Source organism: Pteropus alecto, unplaced genomic scaffold (assembly GCF_000325575.1).
Source record: "Pteropus alecto unplaced genomic scaffold, ASM32557v1 scaffold124, whole genome shotgun sequence".
Classification (NCBI taxonomy): Eukaryota; Metazoa; Chordata; class Mammalia; order Chiroptera; family Pteropodidae; genus Pteropus; species Pteropus alecto.
Window position 1 is genome coordinate 359,580 of NW_006435779.1, and position 13,113 is coordinate 372,692.

Below are 13,113 nucleotides of genomic sequence, written 5' to 3' on the forward strand. Positions count from 1 at the left end.
TAGGCATTCCTCTTAAAGGGCCCACACATGGACTTACTCCCTGATGAAATTATTCACTCTGAACTCCAGCTCTGGGCAGCAGCTAGAATGAATGGTGCCAGGGACCTATGGGGTTCAGGGGGGCCTGAATTGTCTGGCTTCAGGGCAAGGGCTGGAGGGGCAGCTTTCTTCAGATTGAGGTGATGACAGAAGCCATTGTTTCTTTACTGAGCCCTCGAGCCACCCAGACTGCAGAGGCAGGCGGGCACCATATCTGAGTTTCTGTCAACCTGGCTAACACCATTTGCCCTGCCCTGTTAATTTCCTGAGACTGCACTCTACCCAACTTGTGGTCCCACACAAGCAGCTTCCTGTGGCTTTTCCATACAAAAGCCCTGTCTTGGTTTGTTCTGCAAAATTTCCTAAAATCTCTAAAAGGTTCACAAACCCCAGTAATTAAAGTCAGCATAAATAGCAATAAAAATAATTAACACATCAAAATAAATTTATATGATTGTCAAGTGTAAAAAATCATTCAAGTAATATCAGTAACAGAGAATACTTACACAAGGTCAGAGCCTGGCTATTTGTGTCCAGAACACTGAAAGGAGTGTCTAAAATGAAGATGGAATATTAGAAGATGTGTTCTAAGCAAAAAAAAAAAAATTTAACTTCTTTTAAAAGTTTAATGAAGAGAAAGAAAAAGTCACACACAACTATCTGGTTCCCCACAGATTCAGCTCTGTGCTTCTCCTAAGGGCCGTTTAAAGCCAGGCCTGTCCTACAGATGTGATTAGGCATGAGAATCTGAGGCACCTAAGGGCTTTGTACTTGAACCTGGCCTTCCAGGTCATTCTGGAAATATGCTTGTCAAAGCAGGAAATAGAATATGCATTGTGTAGCTGGCATTGGAATGTTTGCCTATTTGGATGTGACTTCTGCCTTGCTTTGTTGACGCCTCCTGCCCAGGGCTTCCCAGATGCCCAGGTGAGAGGTCATCTGGCAATCCAAAAGTGAGGGATCACCATACCCCCATGAGGCAGCCCTTACAGATAAGGGCTTCTTCTTCCCCGACAGAAGTTCTGAGACTCATTTCTGAAATCTCCTCAGAAAGTTTGGTAGGATTAAGCAACCAGAGGCCAGTTTTGCTGGATGGGCTAGGCTGCTTTCTCTCCTTCCTGTCATCTCCCTGTCTCTCAGTCCTACTACAGGGGCCACATTCCCAATTCAGGGACTCACACATGAGCGTTTGTCCAGGATGAGGCAACAACCCACTTGCTCTGGTCACTTTGCCAACCTCAATTTATGCCCCTCTTGGTCCCTTGAATATTTCTCATGAACTTTGGGGGCTCTCTCCCGTCACCCCTGCCTTTTTCTACTAAACCCTTCCTCATCCTTTAGGTCACAGTGGCCCTCCTTGGCCTCTCCTTCTCATGGTGCCATGTCCCCTCCCTTTGCAATCCTGGTCTCAATGCACAGTCTCGCTTACCAGGACTATTTGCCACCACTGTTTGGGATAGGCAGAGCAGCTCACCTCAGGTTGGTCCAGTAAAGTCTCACCTTACTCAGGTGCAGAGGGCTCTTCCCCCCACATCTCCATCCATAGGGTTCTGGGATACTGAAAGGAACTGGTGAGTTTTCTGGGGTCAGGTGGGGGACCTGATTCCACACAAAGAAATTACTTGGGTAGAAGGTCTGTGGACAGCAAACTGGTTGCAGCCAGTGGATGGCCCCTGGAAGGCCCAAAAGGGACAGTCTCTCTGCTTGGATCCTTTCTCAAGGGCACCCAGGGGCTGGTGATTCAGGTGCTGTTTGCGGGGAGCTGTTGTCACCTTTGAGGACTTCTCCAGTGGGTATGATTTCACATCTCTTCTCACCCTCTGCCCCTCGCTGTGGAATACTTATTTTGTGGGAAGAGATGATGGCTGAGACATTTGCTACTCCTCAAATATTTCTGTGCTGTCCACATTGCCATTTGCAACTCCCACCTCCTGTGTGTACCCCACTCTTCTGGCCATTGACTGTGAGCAGAAATGTCACTTGGAGGCTGAAGCATTTAAGAGCCTGCACGTAACTCTAGTTCCCTGTCTCTCAAGAGGGGATTGATGGAGTCACAGGATGGAGAAATGGGTCCCTGAGACTTTCCTTGTAAGAGAGCTACCCTAGATAACTGTGGGCCTTGGGACATTTAGAGAAATAAATCTATGCTGCATCAAGCCACTGAGATTAGAAGGTTAATATACTATTGCAGCATAATCTAACCTCTCCTGACTGACAAAACCTGAAAAAGGGCTTTTAAATTAAAAAGTGAAGAAACTGACAACTTTGCTTAATTCTATTTCTCCTTGGGGGCAAGAGAAAGTCATGAGAGATCCAAAGGAACTAGAGGAAAAAGTCACTCAATAGCAGTTGTCCCTTTGCCAATGACATGCATTTTTGAGCTAACTGAGTAACAATTCTCCCTCTTTGCTGTAGGATCTAGAAATGAATGTCTATAGGCTCACTCTTGTATCTCCAGCATCCAGCACAGTATGCTTCAGTGGGAAATATTCAGGAATGAAATGTAGTTGTAGAGTGAACTAATGAATAAATAAGTAACTTCATGATCTTAGAAATCCCTCTGGGACTCTAGGGATCTATATTTTAGGGATCTATCCTCTGTGTGGTTAGACTGCAGTCCCCACCCACGCCTAGGCTGGACCCACCCTGCCAGGCCCTGAAGGCAGCTACATGCACTGGAAGTCTAGAAGGGCATTCATCAGCTGAAGAAAGGCCAGATCAGGAGAGCCGGGAAAGTCACACTTCGAAGCCACTACTGGCCCAGGAAGAAGGGATATGGATTGAGGAAGAGGAGGAGGGAGACCCTGGAGTTGCGGGCCCTGGTTTCACTTCCAGGCCCTGATGGCCTATGATGGCCTATGTTGGAGTAATTAGTGTTTCTCATGCAAAGCCCTACTGAGCACAAGAGTGTCAGTGTCATGTCCCTGGACTCCCAAGTCCTCCAGCAAGCTGCTCTGTCAAGTCTAGGTCTGGTTAGTTTTCCACATGGCCATCTCTGTTTCTGGCATTGCTCCATCAAGTTTGATTACAGCGTTTGGTTCCTTTCTCAGGCAAGGGCTGCCCCTGATTTCTTCTGTTCTTAGGTTCCCATAAGAAGGATGTTGTAAACCTGTAAAATTTCTTTGCTGATAAAATTGAGTAAGCCCCCCATGAGGTCACCTTTTAATGAAATGCTTACTCATTGGGCATAGAACTTTGCAATTAGTGCAGGGGGCTGTCCCCACCAGTGTCTGCCCAGGGAGAACCTTTCTTGCAAAGGTTTTTCTGAAGCTTCACGAAACTATTGGTGTCTCTACACTGTGTAGAGACAAATTCAACCAATATTTAAGCAAGCACCCACTGTGTGTTAGCAGTGACAAAAAAGGCAGGTTCTTGTGTTCCAGAAGTTCAAAGTCAGGGAAGGGAGATAGATGCAAAATCTGTTCCCTCTCTTGAGTAAATATGTACTGAACATCTGCTCTGTTCTGGACACTGCGGATACAGCAAAGAACACAGTTTTTAAAAACACACCAAACCATTGTGGCTGATGATTTGGGCTGGACAAGAAACAAAATAAACATGAGAGTTATAGGATATGTGAGATGAGAGAAATAAAGTGCAGAAGAGAAAGAAGAGAGAGAAGATTTGGGAAGGTTGAATATTAAACAGGATGGTGAGAGAATCTTCATAATAGAGTGACGGCTGAGCGGAGTCGTAAAAAGGTGAGGAAGCCCTATGGCCCCTGGAGAGCACACCTGGGAGAAGGGCACATTTAGAGGAGAGGGCACACCTGAGAAAGAGTACATCTGGGGAAAATCACCCCTGGAAGAAAGGTACACTTGGGGGAAGAGTGTGCTAAGCATAGCTTCAGGAGCAGAAATGTGCCTGGCAAGCTCCAGAGTGAGGGAAGGGGTGCATGAGGTAAATGAGAATCAGGGCAAATCCAGGGCCCAGATGGGGAGAGCATGGCACACACATCATCAATTCCTTATTCATTTAGTCACTATTGGCTTTTACTGCCAACTCTGTCTGAGGCCTTTGGTGGGCAGTGAAGAACTACATGGTGAGGAGAACCCAGTCTCTGGAGTGAGACTCTATGGCCTATATACTTGCTGCCTCCGCTTCTGGTGTCTCCTATTTGGCTGGCTCCTTCCTTTTATTCAGGTACTGACTGGAAGTGCTTCCCATTATCCTCTTTCCTATTCCCCAATATAGTTCCTTCCAACTCTGAGCAGTCCCTAAAATTGTCGTATTTATTAACGTAATTTTACTTACTTATCTGCTCTGTTGAAAACCGGTACGATCAGGAACCATGTCCTAGATGCTCAGTAAATGCTTGTGGAAGGAATAATGTCCTGCATTCTGACATGCATCTCCACGAACCTGCACCTGTGAGGATCATGTATCTATAAGGCTGACAGTGCCTGAACTGAGCTGGCCCCACATGCTTCCTCTCCCTTTCTTCTCTTTAGTTCTGGAGGAGAGGTGTCCTTTACCTTTCTGGGGTTCTCCAGCCCCTGAGGTTCTAGATCCTGTCCTCTCAAATGCCTAGGGGAACTCTTCATGTTCTCTACTCTCTTACCTCACCATCTTCCACTGATTGTTGCTTTAGATCCATGCTAAAAATTCTTCCTTCACCTTTGTCTCACCCACCTATCTCTTCCCTTCCCTTGTCATGCAAACTTCCAAAATATAGGCTTGGGGCTTGGGGACAAGATATAACTTGGGGCCTGGGGACAAGATTCACAGAGTCAGTAACCATTTGTATTACTATGCAGGAATTTATCTGTACTGCTCACAGTTGGTCTTTTCCCTAGAGTGAGGATTCATAGCTTTAGAGTCTCACCTTCAAAGGTTAAGAATACTGGGATGTTTACTCCACATTACTTATGAATGCAATGGTTTATTAAGAAATGTATTTCCAGAGGAAGGGGGTAGTCAGAGGCACTTGCCAAGCCTTATGTCAGGAACTATGTTCTGAGGTCTGCCTACCTCTTCCTGGGGGCGATATCAGGCTAGATCTGGACTGGGCACCAAGAGAGGGAGAGAGCTCATCAGGGTCAGTCATGCTCATGGTAAGGAGGATAGGTGCATATGGGGGTGGGGAAATTGATGATGGTCATCTCTATCTCAAATTTTAAGCCCCATAACATGTTTCTATCATGCTCTTTCCCCTCTGCCATGAGGCAGCATGCCACAGATAAAAGCTACTGGGGCTCCTTTAACTGATTCATTTAGGCATGCATTTTAAGCCAATAAACATTTGCTGAGTCTCTACTATGTGTGTAAGCCTCTGACCTCACAACCCAAAGCTTTCTTCAGCTACACCCATGTCCAAGGCTTGGAAGAGGTGGAGGGGGGGTCACTTCCTGTGCTTCTGAGGCAGATGGGCACAGAACTATAGAGGGATGTACTTATGTAGCACTTACTGTATGCCAAACACTGTCTTAAGCACTTCACACATCAACCAACATGCTTAATGTCAGAACTTGAGAGACATATTCATTAAGTTCAGGAAATAAACAGGAGTATGAGCTGTCATTTTTATTGTAAAATTTTGGAGCAATGCAATAAAAAAAAAGAATACATAATTATTAAAAGAGATAAAGTATTACTCTTTTCAGATATGTTGATTTTGATGCACAGAAAACCCAAGAGAGTAAACAGAAAAACTATTAGAATTAATAAGTAAAGTCCTACAAGTTATATGGCCTGGGAAGAGCCTTTTTTCTATCCCTTCCTTCTTCTGAGTCTCTGTAGAGCCTTCTGAAGTAAAGATTGTCACCTCACTTTGCAGATGAGAAAACTGAGGTTCTGAGAAGAAATTGATCAATGTCACAGCAAGTGAATGACAGAAGGAAAATCATAGTCTAGGTCCTAGTCTGGGTTCTACAGCATTATGTGCTCAAGAGCCACCAGCTTGCTAGGACTCCAAGCAGTCTAGAGAAGGCAGGTGTTTTTTTTCACCAAGTGAACTTTCTCTGCTGGTTCAGGCCTCCCCTACCTCCCCTTGCTCCCCAATTAACACAGGTTTTCCTTTTATTAATTTGAAAAACAAACACCCAGAATCTCCATTTCATACATTACAGTAAGACTCTTCCTATCCTAACCCCACTCCAAACTCCCCCATAATTCCCACCAATACTTGTGCGGATTTCCAAAATGCTTGTGTTTTCCCAGGCCGTTTAAGCTACCTGCTTTCTTGACAGTGCTGGCTCCTAACTGGCAATCCAGGTTCCAACAAAGCCCGTATTTGTATCCCAAACCTCTTTTCTGAGCTGCACATTCCTACATACAGCCATAATCTTGACTATTCCTTTTGGATGGATATCTTATAGATACCTCAATTCTTTTGGAAACAGGAGTCTTGATCTTTGCCCTAAACTTGTTTTTCCTTAGTCTTCCCTGTTGAGGGGGAGGGAGTTATTCCTCAGATCTGCATGTTTCCACAGACCTGTTTACTGTTATATTCCCCATGAAGAATTCATTGCCTGGCACAAGGCAGGCATTTGTATTGGTCAGCTGAAGAAGCTGTTATGCCACAGTAACAAATGACCCCAAATCCTAGTGACTTAGAACAACAAAGGTTTATTTCTCACTCATATTTATGTTTTTGTTCCACGTCACCTTCATCCACAATCGAGGCTGAAGCAGCAGTCCCTGCCAGACATGCCAGTCTGATATGATGACATTTAAAGCTTCTTCTCACTGGTTAAGACTGAGTCAACACGGTGTGGAAGCATAGCCCTACCATGAACTGCTGGAGAATAATAGTACAATCTACTGCAGGGCTTGATAAATACTTATTTAACATTGACATTATGAATATTATGACAGGCAGCTTCAACCATGGGTCTAGGACCTGGATTTCACATGCAGTTTGAAAAATGGGCTTCATACTTGAGTCACAGGCACATGTTTGGGCCATAGAGCTCATCTACTCACCCAGAATATCAACTTCTCACATGGCCTGGGGTCCTGTCCTCTCATGTGGACAGGGATCTTGGCCTCACACATGGGCTGAGGTCTTGGCCCCACATGTGAGGTCCTGGCCTCACCACGAACCCAGGACAAACTTCTCAGTCTCAGGTTTAAGGAGACTGTAGGGAGTGGACATTCAGCTTCCATGGTCATCACTAACCTGAGATCATGTGTCTTCCTTATTCCTGTCACTCCCTTCTTTTTGGCACAGTTCCCCTAACCTCATTCTGTACCCCATGGGATAAGCTCCTGGGAAAGTTCTCAGATTCTATGATGCTCTGCCTTGAGCTGTGGCATTCCAGAGCCACTGAGATAGGCCGCGTGCCTACCCCTACTGATTCTTGGAACCTGCCCTGGGATCAAGACAGAAAGCCCACCTCCATTCTCAGATCTGGCCTGGGAGCCAGAAGTTATTTTAATCTCCCTCTACATCCTTGCTCAGGCTGGCTGGTGCCCTGCCTTACTCCTCTTTTGTACTCAGAGAGGCTGCAGGTGGGCAGGCCCTGTGGACAGGTCCACCTCCTGAGCCTCCTTTAGTACTCCTCTCTCTACACGGGCCTGGGCCTCTGGCATACAGCCCATCTCCTATATCAGACCCCCATCTCTGGGGTCTCAGAAGCAATGCTTGGTGATAAAGAGCTCACCATGTCCTGTAGACTTCACTGCCCAAGGCTCTCACTCATGGACCCTGAAAAAGTGAATGGGACTGGAAGAGCCACTCTGAGCCTTCTGTGTCTTGGTCTTCTGGAACCAAAGGCTTGAACTGGGTGCCATCTAAGGGGCTGTCCCGGGAGGTGGATCAGGTTTTGTCAAATCTCTGAGCTGGGGTCTCCTGCAGGTGGAGACTAAGAGGGTGGGAAAACCAGGATGTCAGGACCACATGACATGCAGCCCTAGCAACTCTCCATGTAGCTGAGGCTGGTACAAAGCCACTGTGGGCCTCAAGAGTCAGTGGGGAGTTAGGTTTGGGTGACAGAAACAGGGAAGATTTTTACACACACACCTGCATGGATGCAAAATAGCACACATACAAGCCAAGCGCCTATCTATAAGGTCTTGGTTAAAAACGTATGGGAGAAGAGAGCAGCCGTCAAAAAGTATGAACAGGCTCTCTACGTACATGTAGCGAGAAATCTCTAAGACAGGTTGTTACATTAAAAAAAAAGGAAAAAATGAGGCACAGAACAAGGAGAAAGTCATGTGGACTACACATTCTATTTGCTTACATTTCTTATGAGCATAAACCCATAACAGATACCTAGTGCCTACAGGGGGCGCAGAAGAGCAGGATAGACCGGAATGGAAGAGCTAGGTTTTAGAAATAAATTTAAAAAAAAAAATTATTTTGATTTTTGAACCATGTAAATGTATTACCTGCTCAAAAGTTTTAACAAATTAAAAAAAAATGAGAGGACACACAGAGCCGCCTGTTGTCACAGACCTGGAATCTTTGAAGATACAAGCACCGACTTCTACCCCTGACCCCAGGTTTTCCCCCACGCCTTGGGATCTAACAAAGCATCCCACCCCCAGTCTTCCAGTCTGGAGTCACACTTGGGTCTGAGATCATATGCCTTAGAGCAGGACTTGGCCATGCAGACTTATTTAATTTGTATGGCAAGAATGTCCTGCTGTCCTGGCTGCAGTCCTGGCTGTGGCTGCCATCCCAGAGGAGAAGAGGATGACGAGCTTTGTCTTGCTGCAAATGGGAACATGGAGGCCTGGAAACTGGGGTTGGCTCCAGGGAGGGGCTCAGCCAGTGCCCCTAGCTGTTGCCTTGGACTGTCTGCCAGAACCCAGATTGCCATGGAGGGCCAGGGTTGGCCCCACTCTCCTGTCAGTCAAGAGGGGCCTAAGGAACCCGTGCACTGCCATCCTTTTCCAGTCACAGCCTTGACCACTTCTGAGCCCATGTCTTCCTCTCTGTGCTTCTCTCTTTGCTCTCTTCCTATCTGCCTGAAGACAATGCAGCCTGGCTGTTCTAGAGATGCCTCCAGGACTATAGCCAAAGGATTTTGTTCAGAACTCAAAAGGCTGTCTCCCAGGATGTGGACCTTCTTGCCTGAGAGCTCCAGAGTCTAAAGGTGATGGGGAAATTCCTTTGTGGTTCTTGGAAAAATTCCACTCCATCTCAGCACCCCACCAGCACTTGCATAATTAGAGGGTATGAAGAAGGCCAGACTCTTATCTTTGAAATACTATCTCCCCACCCTGACGGCCTCCCTAGGCCCAGACTTTTTTTTTCTCTATGTTTTGATGTGCAATATTCATCTAGAAAATGTACATCTCTTAAGTGTACAGCTTGATGAGTCTTACCTGAAAATACCTAGTAACCATATCCCAAATTGAGAAATCAAATATTATAAGCCCCCAGAAGCCCTCTTGGTCCCCCTCCCTCCTGCCACCAGCGAAAACACTTTCCTGATTTCTGGCACCATAGGTTCGTTCTGCCCACTTTGGAACTTTTATGTCCGTGGAATCACACAGTAGATATTCTGGCTTCTTCTGTGCAACAGTATGTGAGAGTCATCTCTGCGATTTATTCTCACTGTGGTACAGTATTCCATTGCATGGATAAACCATAGTTGATTTCTCCATTCTACCACTGATGAGCACGTGTCTGGGGCTGTGAGGAATAGCACTGCTGTGACATGCTTTTCGGTGAACATCCATACACACTTCTCCTGAGTATATGCCTAGGTATGGAATTGCTGTTTCCCAACACTATGGGGTAAAGTCTTGCTGTGACTTTGAAGCTAGAGAAAGCAGATAGACTCTCCACATATATGACCTCAGTCAGGTACAGAAGGGAAAGTTCATAGGACAGCAGCAGCATAGAGGTGACGGCCAAACACTGTGAGGTACTACTTTCTTCTGTCCTGAAGGGGTGGCCATTCCCTTTGTTGACTACCGATGTTGCTGCAAAGCCCAGTGGGTTAGGACGGAAGTGCAACAGAGGGCCTCTCAGCCCTTTCCCTCCCCACCCAAGGCCCACATGGATCTTTCCAGTTCTTCCTTTTGGGAGGAGTTATTAATTTGGTGGATTTGAGTTTGACCTATTGATCAGACCTTGATTATTGCAGGCAGGACTCACGGGTTTTAGGAGGTAAATTCCACGTTCTGCTACCTCTTGTTACCGCTGTATTCACTTCCTGCTTCCCGCCTCTCAGGGCTAAGCAGGTCCAGCAGAGCCTGGCAATGTGGCCTTGATCTCCCTGCTCTAGCTTCCATTTCCTCTCCACCAAAAAAACAGCTATGCCTACTGTGGTGAGGATTAGACACTGGCTCAGCTATGAATAAGGGAAATTGGGGTCCATTTGCTGCTAGTCCCTGTGGGGGGTTCCTTGAGGTCAAGTATGAGAAGGCATTGTTAAATAAACGATATCAAAATACCACCAAAAACTAAACAGAAAAAAAAGTCAATTCACCAGAAGACACCATTAAGAATGAAAAAACAACCCACAAAAGTTGCCTTTTATTCAAGACAGGGCTCGTGACCAGAAAATGTAAAGAACTTACACAAATCAATAAGAAAAAATATACAACTCAATTAAAAACTGGCAAAAGACTTGACTAGCTATTTCACAAAAGAGAATATTCAGATGGTCAATCTATACATAAAAAGGTACTTCATATCAGCACTCACCAGGAAAATGCAAATTAATGTCACAATGAGATGTCATATCGTAAGTTGCTAAAATAACAATGTCAAGTGTTTCCAAAAATGAGGAGCAACTGGAACTCTCATACATTGCTGATGAGAGCATAATTGGTAGAACTACTTTGTAAACCATGTGAAAGCATCTAATAAAGGTAAACCAAGACCTACCATGTGAACCAACAACTCTACTCATGACAGATAATCAACAGAAATGAGTGCTTACGTCCCATAAAAGTTATGGTCAAGAATATGCGCAGCAACTTTATTTGTTTTTTATTAGCCTCAAATGGAAAACAACATGAATGTTTAAACAGTAGGAAGATTAATTAAATGGCAGTATTCAGAAAACATAGTGGAATACTACACAGTCACAAAAACCAAACTACTCATCCTTACAACAACATGGATAACCCTCATAGGCACAATGTTGAATTTTCATTCATACAAAAGAGCAAAAAATGAAGCAAAACTGATAGATAGTGATAGAGGTCAGCATATAGGTTTAAGGCAGTTGACTGGGAGCAAGTACCAGGATGTCTTCTGGGGAGCTATGAGTATTGCATTTCTTGATCTAGGCGCTGAATACACTTGGATGTCCATATGTAAAACTTCATCATAGTGTACAGATAAGATTTGTGCGTTCTACTATAGTAAGTTGTCTTTCAGTAAAAAGAAAAGAAAAAGGTTCCAAACTTCATGTTCGCCTTTCTCCTCAAAACAATCAGATGTCAGAGTTGTGGTAGAAACTGCTGGTTCATGACCTTTTTGTAGTTAGCTGAGGCCATATGACCAGTTCTGGCCCATGGTTTGTGAACGGAAATGGTGAACATCAATTCCAAGCTAAAGCTCTTTATTTTCAGTGCTGGACCCTTCATTTCCTGTTCCTCTACAGCAGAATCCCAATGAAGTCTCAAGATCAACGTGGCCTAGATAGCTGAGTTCTTGCATCAAGAATGTTGTCTGGACATTGGGTGGAGAATAAAGCTTTATTATGTTAAGCCAATGCTATTTCAGGATTGTTTGTTACTGCAGTGTAACCTAGCCTATCCTGACTAATACAAGGATATGTAGGAGACTGACAGAGGAAAAATAGTCCTTCAGGTCTCCTAAGCTTGCTCTTGATCTCAGCCAGGTATCATGTCTAGCATCAGACCACAAAAAGCCCTATGTGTATATTTAATGGAACCCATTGTGATGGGCCATGGGGTGACATTACAGCTGAGATGAAGCACTGGCCTCCAATCTTCTCAAAGCAAGCCTCCTCAGCATGCTGTTCCCTCTCCAATTGCTCTGAGTTATTAACATTTTCAGTAGGTGTTTGTCCATTGCCCATGGTAGAGAGCCTCCATTGGTCATAGTCAGGACAACTAAGTTCTTTTCCTGGAGCTACTTCCTTTACTATTTTAAACTCTTGTTTCGCAACAGAATCTGACCAACATTTTGGATTACCAAAAAACAACAGGTGGCAAAATGCACCAATAATTTCGAACCCAGCCTCATGTTGGAAGGTATGATGAGACACAGTGTGGTGGGGGGAGAGTGAAGAGCTTGGGGCCAGGAGTAAGACAGGCCAAGTTCAACCTCCAATCCCCTTGCTGGCTAACAATGAGGACTTGCCAAATTACTTAGCTTGTCAGTGCTCCAGTTTCCTCATTTGTACAATTGGCATGATAACGGCACCAAATCAGAGAGAGGATTATTAAGAGTATTAAATAAGTTATTATGTATAAGATGCATACATTTTTAAAAAATAAACTATAGAAAGACCTCAAAATGTGTCCCCAAACTTCATTTGAGGTTTCTAAATGGGGTAGGTTATTTCTTCTCATTTTCTAGAAAAGTAAGCATAGTGTCAGAGCTCCAGCACCTACGTTCTTCTGAGGTAAGATAGATCCATCTCACTAACACTACTTGATAGCATTCATTTCAAGTGCCGGATCTAGTAGGTCAAAGTAATCAAGAGATAATTAGAGATGAACAAACTCTAAAATTCAAAAAGTGGGCAAGCACCTTACATTTTAGATGATCATGGAAGAATTTGAAACAGAAACTTGTGTGATTCAGTGATGGAGTCATAAAAACGCAACACAGGCATGCTGCTATAAAGAGAATTTAAATAAAAAATTGGTAAGGAAACTAAAAATGCAATACAGAAGTAGCTCCAAAGGCAAGATGCAAGTCATAAGAGTTGGAATTATCTGGAGAAAGACTGGAGGTCAGTTTTCAGAATTAGAGCTTGGTAAAAAGGTAGCCTATCCCAAAACCTGCCCCAATTTTTTTACCACTCATCAATAAAGGCTCTGCTTGGCTCCTGTTCCAGAGAACCTGTTTTCCAAAACTGCTTCTGCCAGGCCTCCTTTATGCAAACTACCTCTCCTGTTTATTGGACATCAAAAACTTTTTGGAGATGCTGCTATATAAAGGTAAGCTTCCTTTTATAGGATCCTTGTGGC